At 43.4% G+C, this 18677-nt stretch overlaps 1 pseudogene; it reads right to left on the bottom strand.

Annotated features, from left to right (window-relative positions):
• Positions 3613-4128, bottom strand: Cycs-ps2 (cytochrome c, pseudogene 2; annotated as a pseudogene).

The raw sequence follows: 18677 nt of genomic DNA, 5'->3' as shown, positions 1-18677 counted from the left end.
CAGTCATGTAGAACCTTCCCGGTCAGTGCTAAACCTGCTAGGCAGAACCTTCTCAAACCATTGACCATCCAGGTCTTCCCATGACACTCTTGTTCACCACAGTCCTTGCTTTTTACAAATGCGCCTGGATTTCTTCTTAGTTCACATTTTCTTCTTTAGTATCTTATTCTGCATTTCTGTTATCTTGCTCCTTTTTCTTTACATGGGGTCCGGATGCTCTATGCTGTGTCCTCTTCTAGTTCCTGGTTCCAATTATCATTCATATGCTACTGATCATCAATTTCATAAAGTTTGTTAGACTTGTTCTACAACTAAGAAAAACAGGGTAGCTGAAAGAAATATTACTTTGTTTTTCTTTCATAAAGTCTGCTCATAGCTTTTGCCAGTGTGTTTTAGCTGTTCTCTGATGGTAGAAGCATCTCTTGTCTGTAGCATGTGTATGCATGCAAGTGCATGTATGTGTGTGTGTGTGTATTAGAGAATGAACACAAAGGCCAGGAGTCAACATTGTATGTCTTTCTCCGTCTTGATCCACCCCCCACCCCTGCCTCCCCTTTTTGAGACAAGGTCTCTCACTGAACCATCTGGAGCTTACCAATTTGGCTGGGCTAGCTGGCCAGCAAACTCTATGGATCTACCTGTTTCTACCTCCCAGTGCTGGGACTGCAGGCCTGCCTGTCCACCATGCTTGGCTTTTTCTATGGGTGATGGGAATACAAATTTGGGTTCTTCTTGTATAACCAGTGTTTTTTCTCACTATGATATTTCCCCAGCTGCCAACATAATATTTTAAAAACCAGTTTAGATCACAGTGACCAATCTTTAGGGCCATGACTTTCCTTCACTCTTGAATGATTCTCAGTAAGATCCCTAAGACTCTACATGATCCGAGTGCTACTCAGAACCTATCTGGCATTGTCTCCTGCTTCTCCTCAATGCCTGGGTTCCTCCTACTGCCCTCTTGAAATATATCATGTTCCCTCCCTCCTTAGGAACTGCTGTTTCTTGATTATTTTCTAAAGTTCTAAAATTATCCTCTCAGTGAGTTGATTTTTGCTCACCTTCAGACATCATTTCAAATATTCCTCTCTAGAAAAGACATTCCTGATTGCTAGACCACATTTCATCCGCTGATTCAAATCATTCACAAATTATTTTCTTTTGTGGTTTGTGTCATAATTTATAATTATGAATTTATTTGCTTGACTATTTGATCAACACCACCTTCTTCCATTACGGCCCAAGCCCCTGGAGAGGAAGAATTATCATGTTTGTCTTTCTCATTATTTCACCCCCAGTGTCTTCATCAGGCACAGTGCTAGTCACACACTGAGAATGCATGTGTTGAATAAATATTGACACAGAATCGTGTTGACACATTGGCAAATTTTAATCAAGCAAACAAACCAAAATGAATGTATTGATTTCTTATTATGTATCCAGAAATGCTGAAAGTCCAAATAAAGGGAGAGCTAGTAAATTTAAGGATAGTGCATGCCAGTGCTCTGGGGGTGGGGGGGGGCGGGTAGTAGTCTGTGTCTTAGATGACCTCTGATTCTTGGCTCAGGCCATCTTCTAAATTCTCTAGACTGTAAAACATGGGGGTATTTAGAGCTAAACACTATGCCTGTAATCCCAGCCATGTGAGTAGCTGAGGTAGGGGAATTAGGAAACCAGTCTGGGTAATCTACTGAAAAACATCTCAAAAGAAGGAAGGAAACAAGGAAGGAAGGGAAGGAGGGAAGGACAGATGGAGGGATGGAGGGGGACAAAGAGAGAGAGAAAGAGAGAGAGAGAGAGAGAGAGAGAGAGAGAGAGAGAGAGAGAGAGAGAGAACAAAACAAAATTGGGTACAATTAGTTTAAGATCAGTAGAGTCAATGGTTGCAGAGAGACAGACAGACAGACACATGTGTGCACACACAAAGAGAGACAGAGAGACAGAGACAAACAGAGAGACACACAGAGAGATACTTGTCTCCCCCTCAGCCTTTCCACTGTCTTGATCTTGGTCTTTGTTTTAAATCAGATCATCTCTGTCATCGTGAATGTTAGATGGGCTTCTGAAAAAGTTTTGTGGGCACAAAATGTCACAGTTTGACATGAAGAATGAGCATACAAGTGGGGTTCATGATGGCCTGCACAGTCCCTACTCCTCCAGTGACCCACAAATTCTCCGTGTCCCTTGAAGGCTTTACCCTGATCCCCAGATTGACACTGGATAGGGCATACGACAGTCTCCTGAGTCTCTTGGCTTCCTCTGGACGCAGACAAGAGCCTAGACTGAAGGCTGGAGGCAGACAGGAAGCCACGTACATGTTTCCTGTTTCTTCCTCAGCATTCAGGGAGGCTGCATTTGACCAGTGCATTCCCGTGTCTGGTGCTCTGCTCCATCGGAAGTCAGTGTAAACTACTGGGAATGAGGAACAAGATCTGCTCCTAGCAGCACACCTGGCTTCTGGTGGTCAGAATCCACCAGGAATGGAAAAATGGAATCCTCCCAACCTTCGGGGTTGGAAATGCATGTGTGGTTCGTGGATACTGACTCTAGGGTGAATAACAGTAAGGTGGTCCTTTTCCATTGCTAATAGAAATTACTGTTTCCGGGGTCCCCGGGCAGGGGTTTGGTGAAGCTGTGAAATCAAGAATTTTATACTGTTCTGAAAGTCTACTGTATCTACATCCTGTTTTTCCAATTTACTGGTTCTTTGTATTGTATCCCCTAAGAAGACTTTTTATCCGCTCACTTATTTTTGTTTTTGTATGTTTCTGTAACCATGTTTATGCACATAAGTGTGTATGTGTGTGCAGATGTGTGTGCATGTGCCTGTGGAGCCCAAAGTTGAGACCATGCGTCTTCTCCTATCAGTCCACCACGCATTGGGATTATGAGCAGTGTCCCCAGATGTACAGCGTTTTACACGGATTCTATTGAACAATCTCGTCAGCACTGGAAGAGACACTTTTTTAAAAATTAGATATTTTCTTTATTTACATTTCAAGCGTTATCCCCTTTTCTGGTTTCCCCTCCAAAAATCCCCTATCCCCTCCACCTTCCTCTGCTCACCAACCCACCCATTCCTGCCTCCTAGCCCTGGTATTCCCCTATACTGGGGCATAGAGCCTTCACAGGACCAAGGGCCTCTCCTCCCATTGATGTCCAATTAGGTCATCCTCTGCTATGTATGCAGCTAGAGACATGAGTTCCACCATGTGTTTCTTTGATTGGTGGTTTAGTCCCAGGGAGCTGTGGGGGTACTGGTTGGTTCATATTGTTGTTCCTCCTATGGAGATGCATACCCCATCAGCTCTTTGAGTCCTTTCTCTAGCTCCTTCATTGGGGACCCTGTGCTCAGTCCAATCCATGGCTGTGAGCATCCACTTCTGTATTTGTCAGGCACTGGCAGAGCCGCTTAGGAGACAGCTTTATCAGTCTCCTATCAGTAAGCTTTTGTTGGCATCCACAATAGTGTCTGAGTTTGGTGGTTGTATATGGGATGGATGCCCAGGGGCGGCAGTCTCTGGATAGTCATTTCTTCATTCTCTGCTCCAAACTTCATCTCTGTAACTCCTTCCATGGGTATTTTGTTCCCTTTTTTTTTTTTTTTTTTTTTTTTTGACAAGTCAGTTTTACTTAAATCAGGACTGTCCAACAAGAACATTCTTAGCCATTCATGATCTGAATTTGGTGTATGAATTAAATTATGGTATACATTAAAAGCCATGAGACATTTGTTTTGTAATAAATAAGGCAGTGGAATTACTCATAAGTAGCCTTTTTAAGATAAGCTATTAGGTCTGCCCTTTCTCCCTTCTTCTTATTTCCAGCGAAGATCATTTTTGTTCCAGGGATGTACTTTTTGGGATTCTCCAAATACTCCCTCAGGTGATGCCTTTGTTCTTGTTGGCATCTGTGTAAGAGAATCCAGCAGCCTGGCCTGTCTTCCACCCAAACAGACAATGGAGATTTGGTCCAGTCTTATGCTTGCCTCCCTTTTTCACAGTGTGGCACCGGGCACACTTCTGAACAAAAATCATCTTGCCTTTTTCAACATCACCCATTTTTAATTCGCTCCGGGCTGGTCAACACCGAGAATGTTCGGACTCGAAGAGAGACGTCCTGTGCTCTTTTTGTTCCCCTTTCTAAGAAGAATGGAAGTATCCACACTTTTGTCTTCCTTCTTCTTGAGTTTCATGTGTTTTTGCAAATTATATCTTGGGTATTCCGAGCTTCTGGGCTAATGTCCACTCATCAGTGAGTGCATACTGTGTGTGTTCTATTGTGATTGGGTTATCTAGGAGAGACTCTTATGGAATGTCTATCCTTAAGAGTGTGGACTTTTAAAATATAATATCCTTATTTTCATATTGTCAGTCTCTTCCCCTTCAGTTTCTTTAACAGTTCTACTAACATGATTTTATTCCAAAATTTTCATGCCTATATCTACCACATATACAACAAAAGCAAGACACAAAGCTCACATTTAAGTATTTGTGTAAACTATAAACTTGTACTTAGTTATGTATTATGTGTGTGAAACATAGATGATATATAAATACATACATACATACATACATACATACATATGTACATACATAGATGATAGATAGATACATATATTATACATATTATATATATATATATATATATATATATATATATATATATGATAGATTAGGTAGATAAATAGATGATAAATGATAGGTAGGTAGGTAGATAGGTAGATAGATAGATAGATAGATAGATAGATAGATAGATAGATAGATAGATAGATAATGTAGGTAGGTAGATGGATGGATGAATAGTTGGATAGATATATAGATAAATACATAAATACATAGAGCTGAAGACACATTGATTCTTATCAAATTTCTTCCTTGACATTTTCTACTAGACCCTCCCCCAGTCTCTCTCTCTTCCTTGTTTCTGTTGCTCTCCAATTCTCCAGACTTTCCGTTTTGTCTGATCTTTATTCTCAATATCATTTTAACCTCTGGACCATGTCAGCACATTTTTCCTCTCCAATTTATTTTTTTTTTATTTTTTATTTTTAGAGAAAACAATCCAACACTGCATTCCAGTACTCCTAAATCTTTCATTTTCTGCCAAAGACAACTTTCCGAACAAAAGAGATGCTACTGTTAGCCACGCTGTCCAGAACTCCTTAGTCAGTTTTTGAAGCTGCACTGTTCATTTTTATATGAAGCATCAAACTTATATCTGAACAATCTCACTCAGCTTTCCTAACAAACAATGTATCCAGTTAGCTCACTCTTTTAATTAACTAGTCGCTAAGTCTCACCTATAACTACTCATTTGTTTCTGTAAACCACCGGCTCCCAGGCCCCAGTTGCGGGACAGTGCTGAATCCTGGGAATACTCTCTTTGGGATTGGTGTCCTCTCAAGAATCCCTGTAGCCTTCTAATCTGCCCAACCATGACTACTGTCTACCAAAGCTCAGTTTCATCTTCTGATCCAACAACCACCCAAATTGAAAGATGGTGGCGGCATCCCTTCTTGGGTGTAGTCATATAAGTTATGTGGTCAATCAATTCCACTTTGAAGATGAGGCATGCCCTTTTTTTTCCCTCACTTCCTGTCTGACTTGAATGGATGTGCGGCTGCTTAGATTGTAGAACTGATGGCAAATAGTCTACCTTGGAACTGAGGATTGAGAAGCACGGGCATTGGTTGGCAATCAAGGGGCCACCAGGTGCTTAAGAAGCAGAAGCATGGGCCTGCCTATCCTGCTTATTCTTCAATACTTTGGACACATGAGAAAGCACACAGTGTAGTTTATTACTGGGAATAGTGTGTCATTTTAAATTGGACCTAATCTCCTATCTGGGGTGGTGTGCTGCAAGCCAACACAGCTACAATTAGTCATTGTATCTTTTGTAGGGGAGCATCTAAGCTTAACAAAATACAAGAAAAAAAAATAGATTTTGTTACATCACTCCTGTTAGCTCTTTGTTTCGTGTTACATCACTTCATGCAGCTCTTTGAAGACTGCCATGTTCTGTGTGAGACTGAGACAACTCAGAATGCTGGGATCTGATGAGTACTTCATGACACATATTCTTGAATGAGAGAAGTAAATTCAGGCCAGAGCTAGTTCATCTACAAATAGGAGCCGAAAGAAAAAGATTAGGTTTGTAGCCAATAGGTTACTGAAAAGCATTCATCTGAGTTCTTGTGCCCATGGCAATCCTAATTGTGTTTGTGTCCTAAGTGGATCAGTGAGAAGCAACAGTCACTAACCATGGCTTAGACAGGGCTCCAACATAGTTTATAACAATTATCCTCTGCATGCCAGAGCTGCCAGCTCAAAGGAACCCATCTTTAGATGGCTGTAAGGGAACATTGAAACTGTGTAGTTGAGAGAGAAGGAGATGAACACAGGAGAAGATGCAAGCTTTAATTCTTGTATACTTTATCAGGACTAGTGGGACCAGGACCATAGGACCCAGCCTGGACATATAGACGAGAGGCCTGCCAAGTTTCTGGGGGGATTGCATGGCCAACAAAACCACAGGCTCAGTCTACAAAACCCTGGCCAGCCCCTGAAGTAATCCCCAGGCTCCAAACCAGTTCCAGCAGGAAACAGGATATAAAAACTGTGAAGCCCAGAAGAAGGGTACTGCTCCAAGCCCCCCTCAGATGTGGTTATGAAGGAAAGTAGAGAGGAAAGAATCCCAGGGTGCACATCGAGGGCCTTTCAAGTACAAGAGTCCAAGGACAACTTTCCAGGCACAAGGAGGGGGACACGCAGGAGGACTAACCAAAGCACTTTCTTGGCAGTTCCTACCCAGAAGGGTTTCGTTGTTCCTATAAGCCAATGCCCAGTGTATCCTACTCTCTCCTTTGTAAATAAAGATTTCCAGTGCAGGGACTCATTTATATTTTGTAACGAGATATAATGTGGTAAAAGGTGAGTGACTAGAAAAATTCAGTATTTGGAATCCTTTTGTTTTAACTTCTTACACCTTTCCAGATAATAAAATTATTATGTCCCAAGTGCCTTTTCCATCATAAACATCACAGCTTTTTTTTTAAAGCTGCTCTATAGATAGCAAGTTAATTATGTACAACAGGGTAACCTTACTACTAGAAATGCAAAGCAAAGTGGAGAAAAAGCAAAAAGAGCCATAAAGTTGGAAGCGGCGCATTCCGTTATGTCTTAGATGCCCTCCCTCTGGTTTTAAAGGAAAACATGTAACTTTATTCTATTCTCCCTTGGTATTAGCTTCAGTTTCCTTTCCAAGCTTCACAAACACACAATAAGCTTTTGATTATCAAGATTCCAAGTGTTCTCCTAGACAGCCTGTGTGTATTTATGAAGGAAATCACTAAAGATGCAATTTGACTCCATCCAGGGAACACTTTCGAGAGCCCTAAGTGACCCTTGGCAACTATGAAGGAGACTTGAGAACAGTTTGGCCTTATTTTTGCAATTGTTTTGGTACCTCCAGGGAGATGCCCAAAGGTGTTATTTGTTTATTGGTACCCACCTTCTCTCAGAAAGGCTTTAAGACAGATCAGGGAGATGTGTATGATAGCACAGATGTAAAGACAGGAAAAAGATGATTTCAAATAAAAAGTAGAAGGATTATATCAACACAAATAATTTTAGGGTACAAAGGTATAGCATGAATATTTACCCAAACTGGGCCACTCTCTGAGCCCTTAAGGAGGATACTGTTTAAATTTGCTTTTTTATGATCTCCACAAGATCAAAACCCACCAGATGCTCTAAATAAGCATGGCTGTTTCTAGGAGAATTTTCTCATGGGACCTCATAGAATGGATAACATCTTCATTTGTTTTATGAAAAAAAGAACACTTTTATAAGATATATCTTATAATAATCCTTATTAGAAGACAATTAAATGATTCTAATTCACATTTAAATAAAGAACTTATATAGCAAGTAGAAATGGTACAAAGAAATATTTAGTGATCTGACTGGAAATACCTTCCTGACTTTACCCAAGAACGGGGTTCAGCAATACTTAGAAGGCTAAGGGAATCCCATGTCCTTCATGACCATTTTCTGTTTTTCATCTACCCAACAATCACTCGTGATGTGCGGAGCCCACAGTGACCTTGGGTGGTGGGGTTCTCACACAGTCTTAGTATCTATCTTTACTTGAGGAGAATGGCATATAGAGTCAATAATCTCAACAATGGATAAATAACTATCAATGACCACGAGTATCCTATGCCATTGATACAATGGAAACATCCAGAAGTCAGTGACAGCTAAAATGAGCCAATATGGGTGGAGAGTATCTTGTCATGGGTGAAGATTGTGGGATCAAGAGGAAAAGAGAAGCATAATGGAGATTGGGTCTGGGTGGATGGGTGAGCAGGCAGACACATGTGTGCACATGTGTGCCCTGGGTAGATGTACTTAGGAGCTCCTGAGGGCAGAGAGAGAGAGGACAGAATGGCTGAGATGTGGTTGGGAGGGAGGGGACAAGAAGGAGAGAGAGAGAGAGAGAGAGAGAGAGAGAGAGAGAGAGAGAGAGAGAGAGAGAGAGAGAGAGAGAGCAGAGTATGCCAGACCTTGAAGGGCAGGGTTAGGACTTCACACTTTAACTAAAGAACCCTCAGAAGACATCAAAGGCTTTTAAACGAGGATGCCCTCACTTGTATTTTTGTTTGTTTGTTTGCGTGGTTGTAGACAGGGTCTCTGAACCTCAGGTTGGCCTTAAATTGGCAGAGTAGCTGAGCATGACTTTGAGGTCCTAACCCCTTGCCACTACTTCCTTTGCACCAGGCACAATAATGCCTAGTTTACGTGGTGCGGCATCAAGGTCGGGGCTTCGTGTACACTAGGCAAGCGGATTGCAGGCTCAGCTACATTCCTATTCTTGCTGTTGTTAAATTATCAAAGTTTGAAGCCTGGTGTGATGACATACCCCTATAGCCCCAAACTCAGGAGGCTGAAGCAGAAGGATCAGGCACACAAGGCAGACCTGGACTTTACAACAAAATCTTATCTCCCCTCAACCCCCAAATACTGTTTTTATTATTGTCTGGAAATCACTTTTTGTATGAAGACTAGGAAAATTAAGGTGAGAGCGAGCATGGGAAGACGTTTTAGATGCTGCTCCCGTTGCAGAAGGTTCCAGAAGGCTCAGGAGACTAAGGCTGGAAGAGGAGTAAAGAGATGGAGACAGACTCCAGAGACATTCTGGAGTTCACGTTCACAAGACCCTATCTTTGCATTTGTGGAACATAAATAGCCATTGATTGGCAGTAATTGTGAGAATATACTTCCCAACAAGTCCTCAGAGGGCAGTGATTTTGTGCAGCAAGCTAAGCACAGCACTGTGGGCTTTAAAAACTGAGCGGAGGGCAGAATGAATAAAAGCTAAGAAGCCTCTGATCCAGGCCAAGTCAGCTCCAAAGGCCTTGGCCTCTTCTGTTGATCAAGGCCACGCCCTCTTCCCTTGAAAATGAGTAGGCGGGGTCCCAAGCAGGGCTGGAGTCTCTTTAGGAAGGAATTCTGTAAATCTACCTGAATGCGCAGAACCAGTAATGGAAATGCCAGCATCCTCTACTGTAGAGTGTAGGTGGAAAGAATTTAGTTAGACAACTTAAACAGTTTTGCTAGCGCCACCATTAAAAACCTCTGTAAATCGCACATGTCGCCTCCAATCTCCGTTGTGCATCTTGCACAACTTTAACGTGTTCTTCCAAGAACAACCTCACTGAATTATACCTCATTTTTCCAAGTGAAGTGAGGGCTACAAAAGACTAGTAGACTAAAGAGGGAGGAAGGAGGGAGGGAGGGAGGGCGGGGGAAAAGAGAGAGAGAGAGAGAGAGAGAGAGAGAGAGAGAGAGAGAGAGAGAGAGAGAGAGAGAGAAAAGTAGATGGAAGTAGATGGTAGGCTAGTTGGGAAAAGGAAGGGGATTATTGGGCGTGTGTGTGTGTGTGTGTGTGTGTGTGTGTGTGTGTGTGTGTGCTGCTAGGTCCCAAAGGAACCCAGGACAAATGGCTGCGGTGCTGATTAACATATCAAAGCAGATGCCAGCTTGCTCTCCCAGCATCCCTCAGTACTTGTGGCTCCTTACTCTCCCAAGCTCTGGGCTTCCTTTTCCCCAAGTTCAGATGCCTAGATAACTCAGCCATTTTGGCTACATGCTCTCCTGGCCTCTAGTCTCCAGTCTTGGTTCTCTTGATCTTCTTCTCATTCTTCAGTCTCCTCTCCTCTCCTCTCCTCTCCTCTCCTCTCCTCTCCTCTCCTCTCCTCTCCTCTCCTCTCCTCTCCTCTCCTCTCCTCTCCTCTCCTCTCCTCTCCTCTCCTCTCCTCTTCTTTTTTCTTCTCTTCTCTTCTCTCTCCTCCTCTCTCATCTCCTTTTCTATTGCTCGTCCCCTTTCTCTCTCTGAAGGCCAGGTCTGTTCTACTGCCTCCATTCAATTTTTACCCTTCCAGGTGCCTCTGGCTGTTCTCTCCCTCATGTCTACAATAAAACCCTCTACTCCCTGGGGCAGTGGTGGCTCGCCCCTTTAATCTCAGCACTCTGGAGACAGAGGCAGGTGTTTCTCTGAGTTCCAGGTCAAAATGAGTTCCACAACAGTCAAAGAAACCCTGTCTTGAAAAACAAATGGAGTGGCCCCACCCTCCTTTTTCTTTCAAGGACAAGAGAGGACAGAGTGTTGCATGTGACAGAAATAAAACATTTATGTGTAGGGAAATTAAACCTGTTATTATTTATAAAAATGTATGCTAATCAAAACACTTCAAAATCAAAAAAGTTTTTCAAACCTTAACATGATGAAAGGCTTTAGAATAGAAAATACTTTAAACACAGGACAGGTTTAAATTTTTGTGCAAAAAAAAGTTCTCTAATGATAAGTCAAATAAAAGATAATAATGTGTAATAAGAGCATCGTAAATATTGTCTAGGAAAAATGCTGTTGGGTAGTGGGGGAAGGGCAGATGCTGACATGAACAGGAAGAAATGTAAAGGTCGGGAAGAGAAGCTGGGCTTTCCTGGAGTTGTGCCCACTCTGAGGGACGGAGAAGAACAGAGCCTGGCTGTCCAACACACCTACCTGCTGGGTATGGTGCATGTGGATCTAAATGATGGACAAAGGCAGAAAAGTCACCTCTAGGAGGCTAGACACAAGTCAGGAAGCAACAGAGTGTGGGCAGCTGGTGGAGACATACCTGAAGTCTAACATACAGTCGAAGGCTGACTACATGATCTTGCTCATTTCAATCTGTGTACAACCATACAAGGTAGATACTTTTATTTTTTTTTCCTGTTTACAGTGGAGGAAATACAACTTAAGAAGGAGAAGGGACAAACAGTCAAGTACCTGGAAAAGCCCGAATCTGAAGCTTCCAAGGCTCAAGTTACCACTTCCAGTTTCCAATTCGTCAAACATAGTTAAGGTATTTTCTGTGCCGTACAGCAGACGTTCTCTAATGATAAGTTAAATGGGAAAAAGACAAAAATAATAACATGTAATGAGAGCATCATAAAAAAATGTCAAGGAAAAACTGCTGTTGGGTGACCCAATCCTGTCACAGCTTCAACACAAACCACCACAACTCATGCAATTGCACTTCATTTTCTTCTGAGACTTCCGGCAATGATATTGTCACATGGGCAGGTCCCAGAGAACCCCAGAGGTGGTGGTGGTGGTGGTGTGTGTAGGGAGGGGGTATGATTTACTGAGCCTCCTTAGGATCCCTGCTACTGCCCTGCCAGCCCCACACTTGGCTCAATCCCTTTCCCCTAAGAAACAACAGTAGAAACAAAAAAACTCCTCCCTGTGCAGAAGGGCTTGCATAGAGATGCTAAGCCCATTCTTTGGGTAGCGGCCCCCTCCTCCCAGTCCTCCCTTGCCAGGCTGTTGGCCCCTCTTCCTCACCATGCCCAGCTGCAGAATCACAGCTACATCTCTATTCATTGTTAAGTGACCAGACTAGGCAAATAGGAAGACGAATGGTTAGTCAGGGAAATTTGGGCCACCGTGATTGGAAAGGTACAGAGGAAAACACTATGGCCCGAGTCCCTTTGAAACACACTGACAGTTGACAGATGAGTGCCCATAAAATGACAAAGGCCTCCCTGTGTAAAGCCTTTTGCCACCAGTGCTTCTCCCTGGGAAACTAACTGCCCTCAAATGTCAGTGAAAATATTATATATATTTTTTCTGGCAAGTATTCTCATTCCCATTTCTCTAACCACAGAAGAACCCGAATTTTGCAGGAGTGACCACTGCTCTCATCCTGGACATCTTGATAAGAAACAACAGGTTAGCCTGTTAGCCAAGTGATTGTAACCGAGAGAGTGGACTGGAACGTGGAGCCGTATGAAACCTGTTTGTGCTCCGGTGTGAAGCCAGGAACAGATACTGGGAGAAATCCGTGGCATTGAAAACCTGCCCCAGTGACCCTATGGAGCTGTGAAGTGAGTGTGTGTTTCTTCATTAAACCCCTGAGTCTGTGGCAGATAATCTTGCAAAAACAGGATGCTGTGTGTGCCCTGCAGAAAGCCCTGCTGGGGGCGCTATTTCTTACTCTCCGTCTGTCTGTCTGTTTGTCTATCCCATTGCTTTCTGTGCTAGAGGCTGTTAAATGGGGAGGAAGAGGGGGAAGCAGAGGTAGGGGAGAGAGGGCTGTGGGCTCTGGTGACAAGAGCCAATGACTCTACAATGGTCGGCCCTCCCTTTCTATGGGGACATTTTCCCTTGAGTCACTCAGAAGGAAGGTATTTTCCTTCTAAGTGAAGTCCAGACTCTCTTAGGTCAGTTTCTTACCAGAGAGCCTTGCTGCCTGGGAGAATTTCCTGTGAGGATAGAAATATTCCAAATGTGTGCTGTCCAGTAGGAGTCACGTGCAGGAATGGCTCGAAAGCATTTGAAATGTGACTCTGATGATCAAGAGTTTTAAATCTTTATTTTTTACTTTAATTCAATGTGTTAGAATTTCTTCCCCTCCCCCCTCCCCTCTCCCTCACCCTTTCTTCCTTCTTCCATTTTGCCTTCTTCTGTATGCATTTAGCACTGGAGATAGAACCCAGGGCCTTGTCCATGCTGGGAAAGTGCTGTCTCATTGAGCTATATCCATGGTCCTAACATCTGAATCTAAGAGGATGCACTTAGTTGTATCAGACAGCACATTGCAGGCCACCCGGATGCAGAATGTTCAACCATTGTGATTGCAAGCCTAAGATGGACTAAAGTCCAGACATCACAAGTGTGGAATTTTTTGAGCTTTGAGCCATTTAGCATAGGGACAAGAAGTGATGGGCCCCTCTGCAGGTCCGTAGCTGCTCCCTTTTCCTGTCCGCAGATCTTCCCTGGAGAAGCTCTGGGGTCACCTATTTCACCTCCTTGCTTCAGCTGAACTCTACTTCAGTCTTTGAATGAGTAAACCCTTGGCTCTTTTGTACTCCAAGCCTGTTTCCATTGGCATCAGAGGAGAATTTCCTCCCTGTTAGCCACCTGATCCACTAGCTGGGCTTAGAGCCCAGGAAATGTCTGAGCAGGTTTTTCTCAGCTTCCTGGCTGGGCTCCTGCCCTCCTCAGTGACACCTGCTGGCTTCCTGTCCCCTCTGCTCCTGGGAGCTGCCAACCCTTACCGTGTTTGCTCTTTGGCTTCGAGCTTTGACTCTCTTTCTACCATCTTCGCGGTGGCTCTTTCTGCGTCTTGGGATTCCCACGTCATGCACTCAGACCCCGTTCAGGAAGCTGCAGGGTTCAGGAGTGTTTTTACTTTAGGCAAGAAAGCTGCCTGAGGCTTTCAAATTCTTGGCACAGTCTGCTCTCCGATCTTAAATGCTTCAAGCTCCTTGTCTATGCTCACATTTTTTCTGGTTCTCCTTCTGGCCTCCCGTCTCTTTTGGGGAAAGGTGTTTGCTATATTTTTCTCTTTTTCCTACTCCCCCCTTTTATTATTAGTATTTGCTGTTAGGTCTATATTCTTATTCCATCCTGCCCATCCCCCACAAATAGGCTGCCACATGCTATCATTGTTAGTTTACAGGTAATTCCGCTAGGCAATCCCAGGGACTTAGCAATGGCTTACGTCATCCATCATCTATTACTGTTACCAGGTCAGGTGATGTATAAAAGGACTGCTCACCTCTGCCTCTCCAGTTCTCTCTTCTCTCTCTCCATCCCTCTCTCCCTCTGTTCCCACATGTTCCCAGCCAGTCTCTCTCTCTCCCTTTCTCTGTCCTTCTCGGTCCATGCTTCGCTGCCCCCTTGGCTATGCTGCCTCTATCCCTTCTCCAGGTCCTCACTCCCCTTCCTGACCCCAAATAAGCCTCCATTATATTAAGTCTGTTGCATGGTGTGATTTCTTAGGGGGCATCTTGTCATGGGCCAGTCAGGTACCATCTCCACCCCACTCCCTGCTGTTATATTTTATAACAATCTTGCTTATTGAACCATAAGGTAAGTGGAGGACTTCTCTTGATATATGTGGAACATTTAATTAGAGATACTTACAACTGTCTGCTATTGTAGTGGGCTGGCCTGATGCTGCTTGTACTCTGAGGCCCCAAGACCTGGTTTTCCCAGAGACAAGAGACTCTGCACACAGAACCAAGTGACACTGTGTGACTTTGCCCTCAAGTTATTTCTGATTGGTGTTAAAAGATGCCTAAAGCCAATAGCTGGGTGGAAGAGACATAGGTAGGGTTTAGCGTTCCCAGGCTTGGGGGTTGGAGGAGAATCACAAGAAGAAGGTGGAGGAGGAAGGAGAAGCCACCATGGGTTAGGTGAGCCAGAAAAAAAAACCTTAGGTGGCCCTGAGGGCCGGCCGATTGGAGTTAGGAACAGCCTAAATAAAACACAATAAGTACTAAGTGAGTTCTAATTAAATATTCCACAAATATTAAAAGAACTCCTCCATACTGGACTTACCTTATGGTTCAATGAGCAAGGTTGTTATAAAATATAGTAATTTTGGGTTATCAATAGGAAAGTAGATTCTAATAACATAGAGGGTAGATATCTGCCCAGCTCTTGTCCTGTTTAAGGCTGATTGTAAATATAAAGGTTGTGTATGTCTTTTATCTGGGAACTAAATGATCAAGGCTGGGTTAGAATCCCAGAGTTGGGATTAAAAATTTCTACAAAATGTGATCTTCCTCCTTTCACAACTCTACCCTGATATGTTTTGTGTCGTACACATGGATTTTTAAATCAGTTTTAGTAGCTCCTTTGGAGAAATAAAATTACCCTTGGGGTAATTTAGAGTGGAATAGCTTCCTTCCTTGGAAGTTACCTCCTGGCTGAGATGGAATGTCTTCAACTGCCATCATCTGTGCTTAACACAGTCTCCTTCATACCGACTGAACTAGGGGACATGGTGACACGTGCTAGACAAATCAGTCTTCCCCCAGGAACCTGGGGTTGACAGCCAGGCAGGCAGGCAGGCAGGCAGGCAGGCAGGCAGGCAGCCAGCCAGCCAGGCAGGCAGTCAGGCTGTGTGGGATCATTCTACTCATGGAATATAAGTGAAAGAGATTTACAAAGGAATGGTTAAATCCTCAAGAAGACTGAAAATATGCAAGAGTCATCATACATCCAGACGAAAGCAGCCACAATAAGGAGAAAATGAAAATATTCTAGCTACCTGACGCTGCTCCGTGATCACCACTCCTTTAACCAAGGAGATGCTCTTGGTCTGGCCATCATGAGGCGTTGAGTTGGGGGAACCATGAGAATTCATCTCTATCTCTGCAAAGGTGCTGCACTGACCAGCTTGTGACAGGTAGAGAGAACACAGGCTGTGAGTGCCATGGGCATGACCGTTGAAGGAACCTGTGAAGACTGCTTGTCTAAGCAACACCAGGGTCTAGGGGATCCCTGGAGATGCCCCCTTGAAACCCGTTAGCAAGTTCTCCATTTCCAGATACTACAGCCCTCAGACATAATCAACAACTGCATGGATTCTAAGTCATATAGACCTCCTGCATCCATTTCTCATCAAATGTGTAGGCAGCCCTCGAACTTACGCATCCTAGCCATGTTCCGGGCATTGTGTGTGTGTTGTCTAACAGGGCGAATGGGTCCCTGAAGTCTACATGGTAGAATGATTGCAATGACAAGCAACATGACTTCATGTTTGATGTCTCCAGCTTGAATAGATATCTAATAGTATCCATAAAGATAATCTCCTCCTACTCATAGGAGGAAATATGGAATCAAAGTGTGGGACAGAGACTGAAGGAAAGGCCATCCAGAGACTGCCCCACCTGAGGATCCATCCCATATACAGTCACCAAATCCGGACACTATTGTAGATGCCAGGAAGTGCTTGCTGACAGGAGCCTGATATGGCTGTCTCCTGAGAGGCTGTCAGAGCCTGACTAATACGGATGTGGATGCTTGCAGCCAGCCATTGGACTGAGCACAGGGTCCCCGGTGAAGGAGTTGGAGAAGGGACTGAAGGAGCTGATGGGGGTTGTAGCACCCTGAGAAGAGCAACAATGTTAACCGGCCAGAGCCCCTGGAGCTCCCAGGGACTGGACCACCAACCAAAGAATACCCATGGAGGGACCCATGACTTCGTCTGCATAATGTGGCAGTGGATGGTGTCTTGTTGGACATCAGTGGGAGGAGTGACCCTTGGGCCTGAGGGTGTTTGATGCCCCAGTGTAAGGGAATGCTATGGCGGGAAGACAGGAGTGGGTGGGGGAGCACCCTCATAGAGGCAGAGGGAGGAGGGATGGGATAGGGGGTTTCTGAAGGGGATACCTGGAAAGGGTAAAACATTTGAAATGTAAATAAAGAAAATATCCAATAAAAAAATACAGTAACCCCTAAAAGGAGGAGGAAGAAGAAGAAGAAGAAGAAGAAGAAGAAGAAGAAGAAGAAGAAGAAGAAGAAGAAGAAGAAGAAGAAGAAGCAGCTTCTCATTATTCACTTTTAAGCTGGAAACATTATATTCTGTAATTTGTATTTTCCCATAGTCTACCAAAGGCGAGGTTCTGCCTTGTTATCTAAGTCGGGCTGTTGAGATGTACTGGGTGTCGTGATGCATAGGGAAGACCTACTTCATTGCCCATGGCTGCATCTCAGGAGCTGAAATGGAAGAACAGGAAAAACTGTGAATCTCCTTTTCCAAATTCAAATCGTACCACCAAGTGTTGAGAGTGTTCATGCCTGCTTTAGGAAGAGGAGCGAAGACGCCTGTCCATCCTTGGGAATAATTATCACTTATACAGGCTGGACTTGCAGACCAGGGGTCAGAGAACCTTGGTCTGGGGCTGAATCAAATACTCACAAAACCCCGCCCCTCAGTTCTTGTACGTCCTTCTTAACTGAACTAGAGGTCTCTCCTCATCCATTAAAAAGTGGACCTAGTATTCACCATTCCACATTCTCACAGAATAAAGACCTAATGAAGTATGACAATGACATAAGGCATGTGTCCGATGACACCATGGTGTTGTTCATGTCAAGCCAGACCAAGGAAGGGATGGATCATTCACTTTGGGATGTGTATGTGTTCTCCCCCCGCCCCAACCCCCATGAGTCCATTCAGTGTTACCTTACGTTTAAATGTTGCTCTCCTGTATCCTTCATAAAAATACATTTTCAGTCACTTTTATCTCTACTAAAACAGAATATTTTACCTCAAACTCTAGATAAAAAAGAAATTTGCAGCTAAAGGTCTCTAGAGGGGAATGTCGAAATGAGTCCATTAACGATAACTAAAAAGTCAACCCCGTCGCAAATGGAAGAGGCAGGTAAACATCCACGTGTAATGAAATCAGTGAAGAAAATAAATTACTCTCTATTCCTCTTTTCCCCGGGGCCGAGGCATCATGACAAGGGTTTTGAAACTGAGTATTTGGAGATAAAGTTAATTTTAAATGTGGTTTCTTGACTATTTAAATAGCAAGTCATTCCACATGTTTACCTAAATGCACACACAGTGCCACATGAAGTCCAAACACTGGGCCTTTTATAGACTGAGACTACACAGTATCAGAACAGGTTACGTGATAAGAACGTGTGCTTGGACCCCATCTTTTGTGCTCCAAATGGAATTTTTTTGGAGATAAAATCCTTGAAGTGAATGATTTTAAAAAGTTCATTTTTTTTTTTACAGTGAAAAAATGCAGACAAGTATTTTCCTACACAACATACCCTGACAGATCCCACTTCAGGTCAGAAGGTAGACAATTAAAACATTCGACAGATTTTTCTACAAGTGAAATGATTAATATATATTACTTGATAGTCTAGGAACTTGGATTTTTAGGAAAAATTAAAAGGTAACATTAGAAGGTAATAAATTATTTTTAAATTAAATCCATACTAAAAGTATTTTTGGCTCGGTTAATAGTTAAAATAGATAATGATAATTTCTCTGTTCCCTAAGATATAGAAGCAATGGTCATTAAATAGTTCATTCAGTGCCCCGTTTCAATATAAGAAAACAGATTTGTTTCGGAATTTCGCCGACCTTGAGAAGGACCCACAGTAACAATGCTGTATGGATGAGGATTTTAAGACTTCAGGGATACTTCACCCTCATTCCTTGCACCTTATGAGGCATAGTATTAACAGTGAAAAATTAGTAGGCATAAGTTTATCATGTTTTGTCTTCCCTTTCACCAAAGTTGAGATATAAGAAAAGTTGAGGGCCATGGCTGTGCATGTCCCTAATGCATCTTCTTGTGGGTATT

The sequence above is a fragment of the Mus musculus genome, chromosome 5 (genome assembly GCF_000001635.26).
Source record: "Mus musculus strain C57BL/6J chromosome 5, GRCm38.p6 C57BL/6J".
NCBI classification, from domain to species: domain Eukaryota; kingdom Metazoa; phylum Chordata; class Mammalia; order Rodentia; family Muridae; genus Mus; species Mus musculus.
Note: the sequence above shows the minus strand (reverse complement) of the source record. Positions and strands in the feature narration are given on the sequence as shown.